The sequence below is a fragment of the Mesoplodon bidens genome, assembly GCF_964165515.1.
Source record: "Mesoplodon bidens genome assembly, chromosome: 15".
Taxonomy (NCBI): domain Eukaryota; kingdom Metazoa; phylum Chordata; class Mammalia; order Artiodactyla; family Ziphiidae; genus Mesoplodon; species Mesoplodon bidens.
In genome coordinates, this window is record NC_138171.1 from 56,700,203 (window position 1) to 56,720,585 (window position 20,383).

The window sequence follows — 20,383 nt, forward strand, 5'->3', positions numbered from 1 at the left end:
CAATGCAAAGACATCTTCATGAGATACTGACTCTCAGGTCAGCACAAGAATTAGCACAGTATTTTAAGGAACCTCCATACCCTTTTCCATAGTGGCTGCACCACTTTACATTCCCACCAACAGTGGAGGAGGGTTCCCTTTTCTCCACACCCTCTCCAGCATTTATTGTTTGTAGACTTTTTAATGATGGCCATTTTGACTGGTGTGAGGTGATACCTCATTGTAGTTTTGATTTGCACTTCTCTAATAATTAGTGATATTGAGCATCTTTTCACATGCCTGTTGACCATCTATATGTCTTTTTCAGATAAATGTCTATTTAGGTCTTCTGCCCATTTTTTGATTGGGTTGTTTTTTTTTTTTTTATATTAAGCTGTATGAGCTAAAAACAGAGTTACATATATCCGGAGAAAACTTTAATTTGAAAAGATACATGCACCCCCATGTTCACAGCAGCATGATTTACAATAGCCAAAACATGGAAGCAACCTAAGTGTCCATTGACAGATGAATGGGTAAAGAAGATGTGGTACATATACATAATGGAATAGTACTCAGCCATAAAAAAGAATGAAATAATGCCATTTGCAGCAATATGGATGGACCTAGACATTAGCATACTAAGTAAACTAAATCAGACAGAGAAAGACAAATACCATATGATATCACTTACGTATGGAATCTTAAAAAGTGATACAAATGAACTTATTTACAAAACAGAAATAGACTCACAGACAAAGAAAACCAATTTATGGTTACCAAAGGGGAAAGGAGGGGAGGGATAAACTGGGAATTTGGGATTAACAGATACACACTACTCCATATAAAATAGGTAAACAGCAAGGACCTACTGTAAAGCACAAGGAACTGTAATAACCTATAATGGAAAAGAATCTGAAAAAATATATATATATATGTATAACTGAATCACTTTGCTGTACACTTGAAGCTAACATAACATTGTAAATCAACGATACTTCAATTAAAAAAAAAAAGAAATTAGCACAGTAGATGCCCATGGGCATTGTTTCTACTATCAGGTATATATACCCACATATGCTCACTTTGTAGAGAAGAGTAAAAAGATAAAAACTGGGAAAGAGCCAGATAATTCCAAGATAAGTAGGAGAAGGAGAGCAGTGGAGAACTCCTGCACGAGCAGTTAAGAAGACCCAGTAGTGTGACTATGGATTCACCCCATGTCTGAAAACAAGCATCAGGGATGCAGATGCAGATGCCTGTGTGTCCTGAGATGAGATTCCTGGATGCCCCATAAAGTGTGATGAGACGGCAATGAGGCAGAACAGGAAGCTAAGGTGAGCCCCCCAGCGACTGGGATTCGAGGGACACAGGCTCTGGTCAGGCACTGAGGGAGAAGTCAACACGGGGAAAAGCTGAGCAAAAATGGGACTCGTTGCTGGGCCTGAACTGACCAGTGGCTCCACCTTCAGCCCTTCACGGAACCTCCATCAGGCCACAGCTGGTCAGGGCCCCGGAGGTAGCAAGGCCCCTGAGTGATGACACAGAACATACTGGAATAAAACCCTAAGTGGTTTCCATCCCAGCAGTAACTATAGCTCCATCCACTACTGCAAGCAGTGACCCAGTAACAACCTGTTAAAGTTGACAGATTGAACATGTTAATTTACATTCACAACCTCTCAAAATCTCATTAAAATACCAATTAAAAATAATTCCTTCTAAAGGCACCACCCTTAAAGAAAAAGAGAATGAGAGAGAAAACAACACAACAAAATTTTAGAAGCTGAGAAGAAGGTAGGTAACTGGTGAGGAACCTGACAGACCTGAGAAAATTTCATTCTCAGCTACAAGTGGGCAACTGCAAAACACAATCTGATTAAAACGAACAACTTGCATAAACTGCTAACACGAGACACTTCTAGAAGCGGGACTGAACACCAGCTAAAAGTCCAAAGAAGGGATAAAAGTCTGCCTTAAGAAGCAACTAGCAGAAGACTAGGGGTTTATTCTCCAGAAAAGGTTAAAAAAAAAAACACCAAAAAAACAGCAGCTGCGCCTGAGTTGAAGGTAGGGGTATCTTACTAAAAAGAGAGGTAAAAATAATACACACTGAACTTTTGAAGTTTTCCCGTTCTTCTTCCCTCCCCACTCCCAGAGCAGCAGGCAGCAGGCATATACCTGTAAGCAAGGGAACAGAAAGTAATTTCCTAGGAATCTACCAGCCAAAGAGGAAAGGGCTCAATGTGGGAGGTTTTCCACGAAAATGGCACAGCCCCTCACCCCACCAAGAAATGATCTCAGATAGTTTTTAACCAGTGTTTTAGTACCCCACTCCTACATCTGAGAAGACAGCCAGAAATCACCTTACATTTGAGGCAAGCACCTAAGATGAAAGACAGGGACCAGAATAAACAAACAGAGAAATCAACATGTAGGAAGGAAAAATTATTAAGTGAGAACAACATTTCAAAGGCAAACTACCAGTAATACTCCCAGAGGAGAGGAGAAGGTGCAGTTGAGAAACGGAAGAGGGAGACACTTGAAAAGAACACACAGAATGTATAAAAGCCCTTTGGAAAGCAAAACTATGACAGCAAAAATGGAATACCACGTATAAGGGATAGACGGTAAAGAAATTTCTAGAGAATAGAGCCAGAGGATGACAAAATGGAGAACAAAAAAGGAAATCAAGAATTACCAAATGAGAAGAGCTCAAGAAAGAAAAAATAACACAGAGAGGAGGAAGTCAAAGATATAATTCAAGAAACGTCCCAGAACCATCAGACATGAGTGTTGAAGCTGAAGAGCTCTACTGAGGATAAGCTTGATGATAAGCAATGCTCACACGCTCACAGTGAAATTCCACAACACGGGAGACAAAGAGGAGAGGGTACAAACTCCTGGAGTGGAAGCAGAATTTTTACAAAGGATAAAAAAAATCAGAAATGGCATAGGATTTATGAACAGCATCACTGTAAGCTAGAAAACAATGAATCTTCAATGTCCTGAGTGGAATTATTTCCAACCTGGAATGATCTACAAAGCCAAACCATGTGAGAAAGTGGGTAAAGGCATTTACAGACATGCAACCTCTCAAAAATTTTACCTCCCACCCAAAGAAGAGAAGAAATCTAGGAAGAGGAAGACAGAGATGCCAAGATATAGGAGATCCAACACAAAAGTGAGTTTGAGAAAATTCTTAATGATAACCAAAGTGGGAAGAACCTGCAGGCCATCATGGATAAATGGGTAAACAAAGTGTGGTATGCCCATACAATGGGTTAGTATTCAGCTTTAAAAAGGAATGAAGTACTGACACATGCCACAACATGGATGAACCTTGAAAACATGATGTTAAGTGAAAAAAGCCACACATGATGTTAAGTGAAAGGCCTCATACTGCACGATTCCATGAAATGTCCAGAGCGGCATTGATTTCCAAGGGCTGGGAGGAAGGAGTGATGGGGAGTGATTGCTAATGAGTATCAGGTTTCTTTCTGGGGTGATAAAAAATGTTCTGGAAATAGAAAATGATGGTTGCACAACCTTGTGAATATACCAAAACCACTGAACTGTGCACTTTAAAGGGGTGAACTGTATAGTATACGAATTATATCTCAATAAAGGAGTGAATTGGAGAGTACAGGCCCACACAGTAGTCAGGCTTCTTCTAGCTACAGGTCAGAGGACCTCAGGAGAGACTGCCTCAGGATGACACTGATGACTCGAGTGTTTGGAAACATTGAGATTTATATAACTGAGGGAAAATTTGAAGTTGAATTAGTGATAAGTATGCAGAATACCAACAAAATTTAAAAAACAAAAACAGATAAGTATTAACTTCAAAGAAATTTACAAGTTGTCCAAAAATACTAATCATGTATCTCATGGCTCAACTGTGGAGAGCATTTTCAGAGTCATAATAATGTAATCGTGGATCATGGATCTAACCAAAATGAGTACATGACTGTGCTAGATTATATGACAGCTGGAGGGTGTGTGTGTGTATATGTCTGTCTGTGTGTGTACACAGTTCAAGGGTGTGGAGGATCAGAGAATGCTTCCCTTCATCTTCCACAATGAGAAATCAATAAACAACACCTACAACTAAAAAATCAACAAATGGCAATAGACACATTATTCAGAGATACGAAGGTAACTACTAAAACAATGTTAAAAAAGTCTGAAGCAGTTGCTTGTGAGGAGTGGGAAATGGGGAAAGATGGTGGCTAGAAGTATCAGGTCTTTTACCACAAGGCTATGTACAAAAGCTCAATTTTTTAAAAAACTAAACTCAATTTTATTTGGTGAAATAACATTTTTTAAAAATTTTTAAATAAAAAGCTGAAAGGCTGAAAGCATTTCCTCTAAGATCAGGAATAAGATAAAGATGCCCGCTCTTGCCACTTTTATTCAGCACAGTGTTGGAAGTCCTAGCCATAGCAATCAGACAAGAAAAAGAAATAAAAGGAGTCTAAATTGGAAAGGAAGAAGTAAAACCGGCACTGTTTGCTGATGACATGATACTATACATAGAAAATCCTTGAAGATACCACCAAAAAAACGACTAGAGCACATTAATGAACTCAGTAAAGTTACAGGATATAAAAATAATATTCAGAAATCTGTTGCATTTCTCTACATTAATAATGAACTATAAAGAAAGACAAATTTAAAAAACAATCCCATTTACCATCACATCAAAAAGAATAAAATGCCTAGGAATAAATCTAACCAAGGAGGTAAAAGACCTGTACTCAGAAAACTATAAGACACTGATGAAAGAAACTGAAGACAACACAAACAGACAGAAAGATACACTGTGTTCATGGATTGAAAAAATTAGTATTGTTAAAATGACCATAATACCCAAGGCAATCTACAGATTCAATGCAATCCCTATCAAAATACCAATGGCATTTTTCACAGAACTCGAATACTTCTAAAATTTGTATGGAAATACAAAAGACCCCATTTAACCAAAACAATCTGGAGAAAGAACAGAGCTGGAGGTATCACACTTCTTGATTTCAGACAAGACTACAAAGCTACAGCAATCAAAACAGTATAGTACTGGCATAAAAACAGGCATATAGATCGATGGAAGAGAAGAGAGAGTCCAGAAATAAACCCACGCACTTTTGGTCAATTAATCTACAACAAAGGAGGCAAGAATATATAATGGGGAAAAGACAGTCTTTTCAATTACTGGTACTGGGAAAACTGGACAGATCCATGTAAAAGAATGAAATCAGAACATTTCTCACACCATATACAAAAATAAATTCAAAATGAGTTAAAGAACTAAATGTAAGACCAGAAACTATAAAACTCCTAAAAGAAAACATGGGCAGAACACTGTTTGAATAAATTATAGTGGTATTTTTTTTTTGGATCCATCTCCTAAGGCAAAGGAAACAAAAACAAAAATAAGCAAATGGGACCTAATTAAACTTAAAAGCTTTTGCACAGCAAAGGAAACCATAAACAACAGCAAAAAAGACAACCTACTGAATAGAAGAAAATATGTGCAAATAATGTAACCAACAGGGGGCTAATATCCAAAATATATAAACAGCTCATACAACTCAATACCGAACAACAACAACCCAACTTTAAAATGGTCAGAAGACCTGAATAGACATTTTTCAAAAAGAGATATACAGATGGGAAACAGGCACACGAAAAGATGTTCAACGTTCCTAATCATCACTGAAATGCAAATCAAAACCACAATGCAGCATCACCTCAAACCTATCAAAATGGATATCATCAAGAGACCACAAATAACAAATGCTGGCAAGAATATATATTGCTGCAACCTCTGTGAAAAACAGTATGGAGGTTCCTCAAAAAATGAAAAACAGAACTACCATATGATCCAGCAATTCCAATCCTGGATATATATCTGAAGAAAATGAAAACACTAATTTGAAAAGATACAAATACCCCAGTGTTCATAGGAGCATTATTTACAATTGCCAAGATATGGAAGCAACCTAAGCGTCCATCAACAGATGAATGGATAAGGATGTATCTCTATAGCTTATATTAGGAGCTTAATATTAGGAAAGAGCTTAATATTAGGAAAGTGAGGGCAGCCATCTCATCCGTTAGGCACTCCCCGCCTCTCTACTGGCAAGGTGAGCTGTAGCGAGGCACCAGAAGTCAGTTGTCCCTTTAGCTGAAGTTTGTACAAGCACCACCATCTGATCTGTGTATTTTCAAGTCAAGAGGATTTCATCTGCCTCGGGAGCAAGAGAACATTCAGGCGTTCAAGGAAGACAGCATAATAAAAGTGTGAGTAACGCCAAGTCATTTGAGAGCCAAAAATGGCAGCTTACAGCACCATTTCACACACTCTGCACATCCTCCAGTAAACCAATCAACTTGGAGACGATCAACTGTGATTGAATTCTGCAAGTCAAATCTGAACAACCAATACAAACATTTGTGACTGATCACACTTCAAGTCTGTTGTTGTTCTTTTAAGACACCTATTTCTTGAGAGTGATCTATTAGTCTTGGAACAGAAAGACAGACAATTTAACAGCCTAGGAGGAAACTCTATTCGTGTCCAAAATAGCTCACTCTGAATTCCAGAGTACAAGACTATGCCATCTTAAACCTAAAATTTTTTCATTAACAATCTCGGTCCATATTTTGAGTTACTTTGACAGCGTTCAGAACCTGACCTTCTGCCCTGCTCAAGCACTGCACAAAGAGGGCAGCGGCTGGTCCCCAACAGGACAGAAAGAAACTTTCACCCACATGGTTAGATATTTCAACCGTGGATAAGAAACTTAAGCTGTATAGTAGCCACCCCCCACCTTATCTACAATTTTCCTTCCCACGGTTTCAGTTATCTGTGGTCAACCGTGGTCCAAAAATATTAAATGGAAAATTCCAGAAATAAATAATTTGTAAGTTTTAAATCATGCACCATTCTGAGTAGCATGGTGAAACCTTGCACTACCCTGCTCTGTCCTTCCCAGGACGTGACTCACCTCTTTGGGCAGAGTATCAAATGCTGTATATACGACCTGCCCATTAGTACAGGAAAAAAACAGCATATATGGGATGTGGTACTATGGGCAGTTTCAGGCATCCCCTGGGCTCTTGGAATGTATCCCGGGAGGATGGGTGGGGACGGGACTGTGTTGAAAAGACCAAAACATAAAAACAGGTCCAAAAGCAAAACAGGGTAAGGGCTGTATTTAATTTGCTAAACAAAATTTAAAAGCTACATCCATACACAATGGGTTCTCATATAAATAAAACAATGATATTGCTTCATCTTACACAGCACTTTGGAGCCTCCATATAGAACTCAGTCTGGCCAGCTGAGGTTTGTGCCAAAGGTGAAGCTATCTACATTATCTGTCTAGCACAGAATGCCCCATAACCCAAGCAACCTAGTGAATATCCACATTATTCACAGGAACATCTACACTTTATTCACTTGCACATACTCTGAGTAGTCAGCAGTTTTCTCTGGTATTTCCTTGATGGCATAATTATCGAAGTTAGACTCCAAATGGAAAAAATTTGGCAAAAATAATAAGCCTTCTCTCTTTAAATCTAAATAGACACTGAAACTGTTTGGTAGAAGCACAAAGACACTGACTTTAAATCAGAACTATTCTTCATGTTCCAGAAAAGCTGTGGGTTTGTTAGCACCACTAGCAGGTCATTTAATCTTAGGGAACATGACACAGTTTTTCACCTCCTTGCTGCCTGCCAAGGTGTCTGTGATAAGTCACCTGAAATAAGCAGACACTATGCTGGTCTCACTGGCAGTCAAAGCATCAGAGAACACATGGGGGGTTTTGCCTAAATTATTTTAAGCAAAACTTCAGATACCATGGAGAGCAGCATGGCAAACAGTATGATAAGGTTACTGTTGTGCTTTCAATTTGAACAAGCTTAGCCTGACCCGGATGCAAACAGTATGCGATGCTGGTGGTGAAAGAGGATAAAGAACAATTTAAAATTCAGAGATGGTTCCCTTGAACATTCTAATGCACAAAAGGAGGTGTGCCGGGTCCTATAACAGGGGGCTGGGTTTGGTGTGATGGGAATCTGGGACACGTGCAAGTTCCAAAGGAGAACAGTTCCTCCTGGGTAAGGTGACAGTGACCCTTACAAAACAGCAGGTACCCACACTTGTTCCAGCAAAGGAAACAGTCTTCATAATAACAGCATCTACCGTCCTCCAAGCACTCGCTGAGGCAGGGGGAGAGCACAGCGAATGAGACAGCGTGAGCTCTGCAATCAGACAGATACCAGGTGCAAAGTCTGGCCCCACCGCTCACCACTGAGTGACCTTGGGCAAGTGTTTCATCCTTTCACTCAACAACCGGCTACTTAAGATTCATTACATGCCAGGCACTAGACACTAGATACTTAATACAGGGACGTATGGGGGCAGGGAGGGGGGCGGTGGGGAATGCCAGTATGAAGCTTACACTCTAGTGGGAGGAGTCAGAAAATAACTCTTTAATATGTCAGGCTGTAAGACGTGCTTTGGGAGGGTTAAAGCATGGTGGTGGAGAAATACTAATTAGATAAAGTATAAGGAAAGGCCTCACCATGGAGGTACCATCTGAGCATAGACCAGAATAAAGTGGGGGAGTGAGCCATGCAAAGCCCTCGGGGGGAGAGCATTCCTGGGCATGGCAAGTGCGAAGGCCCTGAGGTAGGCACAGGCCTAATGTGTTCCAGGAACAGTAGGAAGGCCAGTGTGGCTTAAGGATAATGTGTGAGGAAGCGATCGACAGGAAATGAGACCACAGAGGAGATGGCAGGGGTTTGCAGGCTATGGTATTTTATTCTGAGCAAAACAGGAAGCCCCTGGAAGACTGAACAAAAGGTGGTATGATCAGACTTTTTTTTTTTTTTTTTTGCGGTACGCGGGCCTCTCGCCGCCGTGGCCTCTCCCGTTGCAGAACACAGGCTCCGGACGCGCAGGCCCAGCGGCCATGGCTCACGGGCCCAGCCGCTCCGCGGCACGTGGGATCCTCCCGGACCGGGGCACGAACCCGCGTCCCCTGCATTGGCAGGCGGACGCGCAACCACTGCGCCACCAGGGAAGCCCAGACTTATTTTTTTTTTTAAAGATCATTCTACTGGCTCTATGAAGGGGCAACTGTGGAAGCTGGGAGGGGAGGTGTAGTGGCTGGGGACGTACCCAGCTCAGGTCTCCCTTCAAGGGAGAGCTCACTGCTCTACCAGTAGCAAGGAGTGCAGTTAGCTGACAACCGCCAGCTGCAGCCCCTTCCAGATGCGCTACTCGTTCAGGGCAGCCCTAGCCAGTGGCCGAGCACAGAGAGGTACCTCGGGGCAATGTGGGACCCCTCTAATGAGCAATCTTTGTACAGAGCTCCCCAACAAGGTGGGTGGGCAAAACTTTGTTAAATCTGCATCCAAATCTGAGGCTCTCCCTGCCCGATGCTGCCTGTCCCCTTTATATGTCATAGGCATTATCCCCCAGGGCACCTCCTGTGCTCCTAAATTTGTAGCAGCATCTTCTTCTGAGAGAATCCAGGGCACAGAGCTGGTTAGGGCGCTATGGCAGTGGTCCAGGCAGGGGGCGATGATGCTGGCCTGGACCATGGTGACAGCAACGGGTGTGGCAAGGAGTAGAAGAGGTCGAGAAAGAAAAGTCAGATTTGATGTGGGGTTGGGTGACGACAGGAGTCAATTGTAACACCAAGATTTTTGGCCTCAGGAACCTGCAGAATGGAACCATCATCTGACTGAGCCGGGGAGACTGGGGAAAGAGCAGGGCGAGTGACCACCAGGAGTTTGGTTTTCAGACAAGCTAGGTTTGATACAACCATGTCTAAGAGGCAATATCAAAAATGCAGTAACCCGTGAGTCTAGAGTTTAGGGGAGAGGTCAGGGTTGGAGACACAAAATTAGGAGACAAGAGCATCAGGATAAGAACCATAGAATTAGGTGAGATCACCCTACCTTTGAAAGCTGAGTTTCCTCCTGTTGTAAAATAGTCACAGTAACAGCCCCAACCCCAAAGAACCACAGGATGAAACACCACAATGCAGGCGAAGCACTGAGCGCCGTGTGCAGCCAGGAGTACAGATGTTGTTACTGCTGGGGTCATCCTTCTACCAGGCTTCTGCCTCGCCAGGCACACTGCTGAGCACCTAATTATATTATGTATTGTTCTCACAATAAACGTGCACCATAGATATTATTAACCCAGGAAGATGAGTTTCCAAGGCGTTAAGGGGCTAGCCCAAGGTCAGACAGGTACCAAAGGGGACGCTCAGGACGAAACCCAAGCCCGTGTTCCTTCCCCCACAGCACGCTCCCGCCCCAGCCCCGTCAGCAGCTGAGTAACTAAGGGAGACTCGTTCACTCCCTGGTTCAGACCTTCGTCCAGCAGGCATTCATGAGGCCCAAAAGTTAAGGAGAGGTTGAGGGGTTTCTCTCCCCGCCCCAAGGTTACAACGCAGACAGAGGGAACCCGACACTGCCACCAGCCCCCGCACGGCTCCAGCGTCACGGAACCAGGTGTCACCAGGGCAGCAAGTTTCTGGCATCTCTCAGAAGAGCTTCTGGCAGAGCTTTCTGAGTTATCGCTGAACAGGTTCAAGCTTTTTAGGGATGGGGCAACCAATGAACTCTGGCTGCTAGTCAGCTAATTTCGACCTTGGGGAAGGGAGTCCCCCAAAACTGAGAAATCTTGATTCAACCTAGAGTTTCCCATGAGAAGCCAGGCCATAGTACTTGGGAAAGAAGGTGGTGAAACAGACAAGAGATCGTGGCACAGAAAAGGAATGGCCGCTCCCAACTGGAGCTGGAAAAGTTTCCACCTCCCTGCCATGGTCTCAGGCTGCAGCACAGACAGAACATATACAGGCAGCAATAAAGGGGAAAAGCTACTGTTTACGGAGCCCGATGAGCCGATGATTTATATCATTTCACATCCGCCTCGAAATACCACTGTGTGGTATCTCCACTGCAACGATGAGGAAACGGAGGTGTGGGTTCTTTTACAACGCTGTACTACAAACCCCAGTCTGCCTGATTTCAAAGCCCCATGCTCTCCCCAACTCACCACACTGCCTCCCTACCTCTTGAGCCTACTGGCCACTGTGTCACCAATTTCCACCTGTGACAGACTTCCCAGGCCACATGCTGAAACCTCAGAGGAAACCTACTTCCCTACATGCATCAAACACACACACACACACACAAACATACACATGCTCACATTTTTGGTTGCCTGCTCACAGGTAACTATAAATTTCAAACTCTCCAGAAAGCTGAAACCTGATTCTCCAAAAACTTGATATACACCCAGTCACCTCACAGATAGATGATTCTCTGGTTAAAATCAGGGGACACGTGATAGCCAAGCTAAGAAAATGTTACCCAACAATGTCTTAGCACATGACATCCACACCAACAACATCTATCCGAGGGGTGCACGCTCGTCTGTATCCCTCAAGAACAGGACCAGGAACCATGGGATCGAGAGGGATACTGTTTTTCTAACAGACAAAATTATATACATGATCAGAAGTACAGAAGTGTGGACAGAGACACAAGTGCATCCCTGGATTCAAACCTTAGCTCTGTCACTAAGCAGAGTGAGATCGTAGGCACATGACTTCAAGTCTCTGAGCCTCAGTTTCCTCATCTGTAAAACGGGATAATAATACCTCTTGTGGGGATTAAACAAAAAAATACAAGCTACTTTATATTCTCGTTCCAAGCACTAAAGATATGACAATTTTTTAAAGGCAAATATAAACTGAGAGCCTGCCTTCTTTTTCAAACCAGAAAGTCTTTTCGTTAGAAGTTTCCATCTCCTCTAGGCCTTTCCAGAGAAATCTGCTCGCCTGTGTAGATGCCACATCTCTCTTCCAAGGGATCATCTAAATATATAACACATGCACAGGGACAGCTGGGAATGGCTGGTGCATAAAACCAGAACTGTCATCACACCCTTCGCCAACCACATTTTCACCTGCTCATGTGATGCAGCCTAGCAGAGGCTCTGATGGAAACTTGAGAGATGTCTTTCTCCCCCTAAGTGAAAAGCAGTTTGAGAATGAAAACCACTCTGTTGCTGGAATAAAACAAGCAGCTGGGCATGCCAGACGGAGCGATTTCTTGCCGTGATCTAAGTGGTGCAAAAGTGTTTGCTGAACAGAACTCTGGACCTGATCACACTCTACAGACCCACGAGGGTCAGCTTGTCAGCAATGGGACAAGATGACACGGACGGCTTCAAATGTTGTTTACAAAACTGTTCATTCCCAAACAGATATATCTAGGTTCAAGAATTCCACGAGTAGCAGAAATGTGTGTAATGTGGTTCCATCTGGGCGGGAGGGAGAGGGGAGGGAGGCAGAAGGAAAGGCACGAGCTGGACATCTACCTGGTCATCTGAGCAAGGACACAGGGCCAACCCGAACTATTAACCCTGTCACCTGGGTTTGGAGAGCAGTAGGTAACAATCAGTGTTTTCATTCTAAACCTCTGAATCATTTTATTTGGAACAACAAGCACGTGTGGCTTCTGCAATTCATTCTTAGAGCAGCAATGTCACATTTATCAGAGGCAGGAATTGTTCATCTGTACGTCCTGGGTTTACCGGCATCAAACCTTCCTTAGGAAATCACTGTACAACCTGCCCTTAAGAAGAGGCTCTTGGAATTTCAAAAGCCATCGTGGAAGATTTCTCTGAACTGCCTCGGTCCCTAGGACTCTGCACCATCCCACAGGCAAATGTGGTGCAGTTTATAAAAAAGGAAATGTGTCAACAGAATGGGAAGGACACAACAGTGCAAAAGGCATAGAGCTTGACCTGGGTTCAAATGCCAGCTGGGTCCCTTTCTGCAAGGTCCTCAGCTGCCCTGAGCCCAGTCTCCTGCTTGGTAAAGAGGGGATAATCACACCCATCCTGCAGGGCAACAATGGAGGATTCCCAGAGAAAAGAGATGAAGCGGCTAGCAGAGGCCTGGTGCAGAAAACATGCTGCATACATGGCGATGGTGGTGGGAGCTGTCAGGTAATTAACAGAACATGAGATGGTGACCTTGACCGTCTACCCAGACTAGAAGCTCCTAAAAGGCAAAGGCTCCATCCTGTTTCTCTGAACCCACTAAACATCCAGAATCCAATGAGGCATAAATCAGATTCTCGATAATTCCGGGCGGACAGACACCTCTTTGAGTCTGAATGTATCAACATACCAAGAAAATCAGTCAGCAGAGATCTGCCACTCTTACTGGAGATGCCGTCCAGCTGACGAGGCACGTTTAGCGTGGTTCTCGGAACTTGTGGTTATGTTTTCTTTGCTCCTTTCACAAGTTTATTTTCTCAAATTATAAAAGTAACACATGTTCACTGCAGGAAAAATAATCCATTTTAATATTTTCATGCCCCTGTTGTACATACACCATACCACTGGGACATTAACAGGGTATAAATCCAACCCAGCCGACAAGTCATAGATAATCCATTACATTTCTAGACAGTTTGCACTCTCGCCAAGGTGTGTACCCACTCACTCTCTCACTTGGCCTGTATAACTCTTCAGGAATTGGGCGACTGGCCAAGAGGAGAAGACAATAATAACGACAGTTAATACTTACTGGATGCTTCCCAAGCACTGGCACTACAGTAAGCACCTCACGTGCACTGGCATGTAGCACCCGCCTTCGCATTCTGAGGCTGCTATCTGAACCACGATGCTACAACCTCTGCCCAGGAGCTCCAGCGTGGGAGCTCTGGCCTGGCACAGACACACAGGAGTCAGGATTCCAGAGGCAGAGCCTGAGCCAGCCTCAGACAACTTGGGTTTTTTCTTCTCCAGGGTGTTGGGGTTTTTTTCCCCCATGTGGTGCCACGTCCCAGAAAAAAAAAAAAAAGTAGGAAACCTTGATATCGTGGATGTGACTACTTACTTTCTCTTATCCATTTCATTATAAATTCAAAAGCAATACATGAGCACGTTTGTAGTTTAAAAAAATTCAACCCAAGAGAACTGAAAATATACAAAAAAACTTGTCTCCAAATGTTCAAAAGGTGGAAGGAAGCAGCCTTAGTGTCCAGGGCTGAATGAACGAATAAACACAATGTGGTCTGTACATACAGTGAATAGTCATTTGGCCTTCAAAGGGCAGGAAATTCTGACCCGTGCTACAACATGGAGGAACCTTGAGGACATTATGCTATGTAGAGTAAGCCCGTCACAAAAGGGCAAACACCGTATGAATCCACTTATATGAAGAACCTAGATTAGTCAAATTCATAGAGACAGAAAGGAGAATGGTGGTTGCCAGGGGCTGAGGGGAGGGAGGAATGGGGAGTTACTGTTTAAGGGAAGAGTTTCAGTTTTGTAAGATGGAAAGAGCTCTGGAGATGGATGGTGGTGATGGTTACACAGCATATGAACGTGCGTAATACCACCAAACCGTACATTTCAAAACAGATGGTCAATTATATGTTATACGTATTTTACCACAGGTAAAAAAAATGTTTTAATCTTTTTTAAAGAACGAAGTGCTGATAGATGCCACACGTGGATGAATCTTGAAAACGTTATATACTAAGTAAAAGAACCCAGATGCAAAAGGTCACGTATAGTATTATTCCATTTATATGAAATGCCAGAAGAGGGAAATCAATAGAAACAGAAAGTAATTTCTTAGTTGCCGTAGGCTGGGGAAAAGGGGTTGGGGACTGACTGCTAACAGGTACAGGGTTTCTTTTCAGGGCGATGAAAACGGAGCGATAAAGCAGTGATGGCTGCACAACTTGGTGAATACACTTTAAAAAACACTGAATTGTGCACTTAAAACAGGCGAAGCGTATGATATACAAATAATATCTCAACAAAAAATTGAAATATCTAAGTACAGAGCATAGAAAGTCCAGGGCAAACTTTACCAAGGCTCACTCTCCTTCCCCCAAAATCCCACTGCTCCCACTATGGTCAAAGGATTATTCTTCCAGGCTGTATAGTTTCCTGTGTATTTATATATACAGATACACATACTGGTGTACTCGTACAGGTTTTGATCTTCATAAACCGTAAGTGGCACACGTGGCATAGCTACCTTTCCCTCCACAACCAGCGCTGACAACTGCACCCCATGGCACACACAGACCAGCCTCATTCTTTACCGCCACTGCATGTCTGGAAGGAACCATGATCTATTTCACCCATCTTTTATTGATCCCGATTCAAATAATGCCACATCCGCAGTCTCATACCCATCTTCTTGCTCACGCGTGTAAAGCTTTCTTTGCAATGAATTCCTCAAGATGGAGCTGCTGGGTCGAGGGGTGTGCAGTTTAAATTTTGAGAGCTGAAGAATTCTCCCCAAGCCCCAGATTCCCACAGAGTGTCCTGTGACCCTGCACAATGACCTCACTTCCATGGGCCTCAACACCCTCACTGATGGAATCAAGCAGAAGACTTTCTGGTCAATTTTGGTTCGAATATTCATTGTTTAAACCCTAAGATCCAGGGGCAGCATGACAAAGTCACGTGGGGCTGGAGAAAGTGTGCAGACAGACAGCATGAGGCTGAAAGGCACTGGGGTAAGATCTCAGGTCTCCCGGGGCCTGGCAGGCTGCAGGGCATGGACCACCTGCACCGTGAGGGCCACGGGCCTGGGCTCCGTGGGGCGGTTTACTCTGCCCACAGGGAACACCAGCAAGTACCCTGAGGACGCTCACCCATCGGAAGCCCGACTGACAAAGCCAGTCAAGGAAAGCCTCACCGCAGAAGGCAAGGAAGAGGATTTCAAAAGGAAGAGGGGTTAAGGAAAAAAAAAACTCACACAATTAATGCTGAAAATTCGAAAACTGTTCCTGCTCCAGGGACCCGCAAGAGAACAGTGTCAAGGGACGCCCAGAACACAGGCAGGAAAAGAAAAATCATCATCCCTGACACTCAAGGTCATGGGGAAGTCTAATGTTTCAAGGGCCGAAAAATGATTGGTTTAGAAAGAAATCATGCTGAAAGCTCACACCTCATGAATTCAGGTCACAATGCAAAGGAAAAAGGGGTCATAGAGAAGCACAGGAGAAGTCCCGACATGGCAGCTGCCTCCTAAGGGGACAGAAGAGAAGACGACGAGAAGCGGAGACTCGTGGAGAGGAGCAAAGGTCGGAGGGCCTCCTGCGCGGGGCCGGGGGAGGAGGCTGCTGACGTGGGAACTCAGGGCAGGGGGCTCGCGGGCGTGCTGAGGACCCCGGCAGAGGGGTCCACTAGGTTGGCGTGGCTCTCAGGGTGAACTGTAGGCCACCCTCATCAGAATCGCTTGGAGAGGGATGGGATGCGAGTAGGAAGTTGTTCAAAGGCAGGTTCCTGGACCCCCACTCCCAGAAATTAATTCAATGGGTCTGAGGGAAGGGCCAGGAATCTGCATTTTTAATAAATTCCAGGGTGATTTCAATGCACACACTAAGTGTGAGAACCAGAGCATTAAGGCAATGAGAAAACGTCTTACAGACAGAGACTAGGAGATGGGAGAACAATCACATCCAAGGTTTCTCTTCCGGGGCTGGCCCCGATCCCACTCCTCAATGCTCCCCTGCGGCGGGAGGGAAGGCAGACACAGCCTCAGCACTCCCCACACCCAGCATAATCAGGGCTCGACAGAGCTGCAGGGGTGGGCAGAAAGAGGGAGGGTCCCGCACCAGCCAGCGAGACCACGCTGCCTCCTGCCAAAGATGGGGCTGTAGGACACAGCGGCCTGGTCCACCGAGCGCTCTGCGTTCTGACACCCGGAAGCAGAGTGTGTTTCCTTCCCGCGTGAGAAAGAGACCGTGACGTATTTGGAACAACATGATAATAAACAACAAACCAGAGGCCATTTCGAAAAGCTCACAGAGATGTTCTGCAGCTCTGACAACTTCCCAGAAAACCTTAATTATGTCCAAGAACCCAAAGCAAGAAAGAGTCTGGAGGAAGCGGTGGACAGAAGAGAGAGGGGAGGAGGAATCTGGGGAAGGAACTGGAACATTCCAAGCCAGAGGGCTGAATCCACCTCTCTGTGTCTGCACTGATGGAATGTCTCTTGTCTGCTGAAGGTAGTCTCTTTGCACTTGACTATACAGTCAGCTAATGACACAAGACAGAGGTCCTCCTCCTACTGAGATTCAAGGAAATTTCCCAAGGGAGGCTGGAAGTCCTTGAGGGTGTCTGATTGTATATTAGATAAAATATAACCACTCTTTCCACCCTTGGCACCTCTGACTGAGGAGACATCAAATTCGGGAACCAACTCCCACACCTTTACAAGTCCCGTGAGATATGGGCAGATGGAAAGTATTTCTTCTTCTCAGCTAATAAGGTGGAGAGACAGAAATTGTAAAATAATAAGAAATACATATAGGTCTCTGACCTGGTTCCTGACACCAGGCTCCTAAAACCCTTGTAAACTCCTGAGTGATAAGGCGCTAGGAACATCTTTTATTATAATATTTGGTCTTTGACCCTGGTTCCTGACACAAAGCTCCTAAATCCCTTGGAATTTCCCAGGTGAGAGCTGTGTCTTTTGTTCTAAGGAGGTGATGCTTGTGGGGAGGGCTCCTGGATGGGAGCCTGTCACCAAAAAGATGCACATCTGGAGCTAAGTGGGGAGGTCAATGGTCACACCTGCCTCTCCCACCATGATCCCTGGCAGACTTTCAGTCCCACGTACTCAGGAACCACGTAAGTCAGACAGGAGCACAGTACCTGGCACACAGCAGGTGCTTCATAAACAACTGTTGAATGAATGTTGATGGTCCTCTCTTTAAAAAAGAGTCTCAGTGTACATCCCTGCCATTCACTGCCACGTTGCCTCGCTCTCATTTGCAGCCAGCCTCCTGGAAAGAGCTGTCTACACCTGCTGTTCCCAACTCCTCTTCTATTCTGTCTTCAGCGCTCTCCAATCACCCCACCAGTCTACCAACCTGCTCTTGTAAATGTCACCCTAAATGCTCACCACTAGATGGTCCCAAAGGTCACCTGCCCCCGTGTTGTTTGGCCACCAGCAGCACCTGGCACAGCTGCTCACCTCTCCTTCAAGCAGGCTCTCCATTTGCCTTCCCGGCCCCCACACTCCCTTGGCTTCCCCGCTTCCTCCCCAGGCACTCCTTCTCCATCTCCTTTGCTGGTGCCTCCTCCTCTCCTGCATCCTCTTCCTGTGCGAGGTCCTGGGGCTCAGTCCTGGTCCATCTACATGTGCCCTCTCGGGGAGCTCTTCCCGTCTTGGGGCTTTAAATACCTTGATATGTCCACACCTTCCAAGTCTGTACTAGCCCCGGCATCTCCTCTAAACTCTGCCTGTCTCCCTCCAGATGTCCACATATTTCAGACTCAGCGCATCCACACCGGAAATCCTGATCGCCGCCCCCCCACCCCTGCCCCGACAAAGCCTGCTCTGCCCAAAGCCAAACTCAACCTAGCCCACAGCTTCCACCCCTGCCCCCTACACTCTAGTTTCCAGACAGCAGCCAAAGCAGTGCTTGAAAACGTTAAGTCAGTCTCTCTCAAAATCCTGCAGGGGCTTCTCATTTCACACAGAAAAAACATAACCTCCTCACAGCAGTTCACAGGGCCCTGCAGGATCTGACCTGCTGGAAGCTTCTGTGACTTCACCTGCTCCTACTCTCCCCCTCACCGCCTGCTTGATGGTCCTGAGACACGCCAGGCACACTCCCTCCCCAGGCTGTCACGGGGCCATCCCCTCCGCCTGGAACATTCTCCTGCCTGATGGCCACTCCTCCCCTCCTTCAAGTCTGTGCTCACACATCACCTTCTCAGTGAAGCCCACCCTCATGAGTGGGAAGCCATCACCTCCCACGCTCCTGAGCCCCTCAGCCTGCTCTGTTCTTACCCTTCTTCCACAGCTACCATCACCTTCCAACCGGCCACACATTACATATCACACTTGGTGACTGTCATCCACCTCCCCCTAGCTGGAACATAACTCCACAAGGGCAGGAATCTTTATCTGCTCTGTTCGCCCAGATGCCCAGAAGGGTGTCCAGCCCACGGCAGGCACTTAATGAACATTTATTAAAATAACGAATGAATGAATGGACGATGCATGAATGACTACATGCAGGCGAGTGCCCAGTTACCTGGGGGTTATGGCCCAGATGACTGTGTCTCTCCATCTTTTTCCCTCTCATCTCGAGATCTGCCTGGCACATGGTAGGGGGTTAGAGGACTTCTACTGAGTGAGCAAAAATAACCAGTCCTTTGGGATCGCTGGGCCCCCAGAGATGACCCAGAGACCCAAACACCACCAGCTTCTCCATCTGGGCCTGAACACTCCTCCCACCCAACTGGAACACTCCTCCCCGACTCCGATCCTGAGCCAGCAGGCAGATCACGGAAAAGATGGCTTGGGATGAGGAGTAAGATTTGTTAAACTGGTGCTCAAGTGGATCTGCTGAGCAATTAGACAGCTGGAAGAGACAGCTGCGCCCTCACTGTGGGCGCCGCGCCACTTGGAGAGGCAGCTGGCGGCCCACCGAGGCTCCGCGTGGCTGGGCGCCCAGAGCCCCTCGAGGGGCTGCCGCCTCTTAGGGGTAGGACCCGAGGAGGAGAGCTTCCCTGTGATGCCTCGGGGCTGAGGCAAGCTGCCAGCAACAGCAGGAGGCAGGTGTGGAGAGGGCACCCTTCACGGAAGGAGTGAGACACAAAGGCACCCATGGGACCAGGAAATGAGCACCTGTCCACAGAGAGTTAATGATCAGAAACAACAGGCTGATGGTCAGATTACTGTTGTTTCAGCCAGCACTGACTGAGCACGTACTATGATCTGAGCCCTGCGCACAACCTCACTGAATTCTCTCATCAATGCTATGAAGCACATGTATTCCCCCATTTTGGAGCTAGAACTGAACTGAATTCCCACAAGGTCAAGAAGCCAGTTGGTAGAGAGGGGCTATGGACGGGGGAGTCGCCAGTGGGGAGCCTGGCAGCTTCAGGTTTTCCAGCTATAAGCTGGGGAGGGAATTCACATGCTTTTGTACCGGGGAGAGGGGTAAGGTTTCCTTTACATCTGTCACTTTGAGGTTTGAAGATGTGGCTTTGTGAACAGTCTTGTCATTTACTTTGCTTCCCAAAATCTGTATGGACTGGGGGAAACCTGGTAAGGGCGGGAGAAGAGATTATTTGTCACAATGAGTAGGCCCTGGGCTGCAATTTTCTTTCAGATTAATGGCTTCTGCATCATAAAGCTTAGATCATTAAAAACCCTAAATAGCACCCATTAAGGATCGATAATAGTAAGAGCCAAAATAACTATATTTATTGAGTTCTTACCTCAGTTCTAAGTCTCTGCCACACATTATCTCATTTATTTATTTTTTTTACTGAAGTACAGTTGATTTACAGTGTCTCGGGTTACAG

The 20,383-nt window shown here is 45.4% G+C and overlaps 1 protein-coding gene across 2 annotated transcripts in view; it reads right to left on the reverse strand.

Annotated features, from left to right (window-relative positions):
- Positions 1-20,383, reverse strand: part of SNX29 (sorting nexin 29) — a 555,171-nt gene that overhangs the window by 278,090 nt on the left and 256,698 nt on the right. The window lies entirely within an intron of this gene.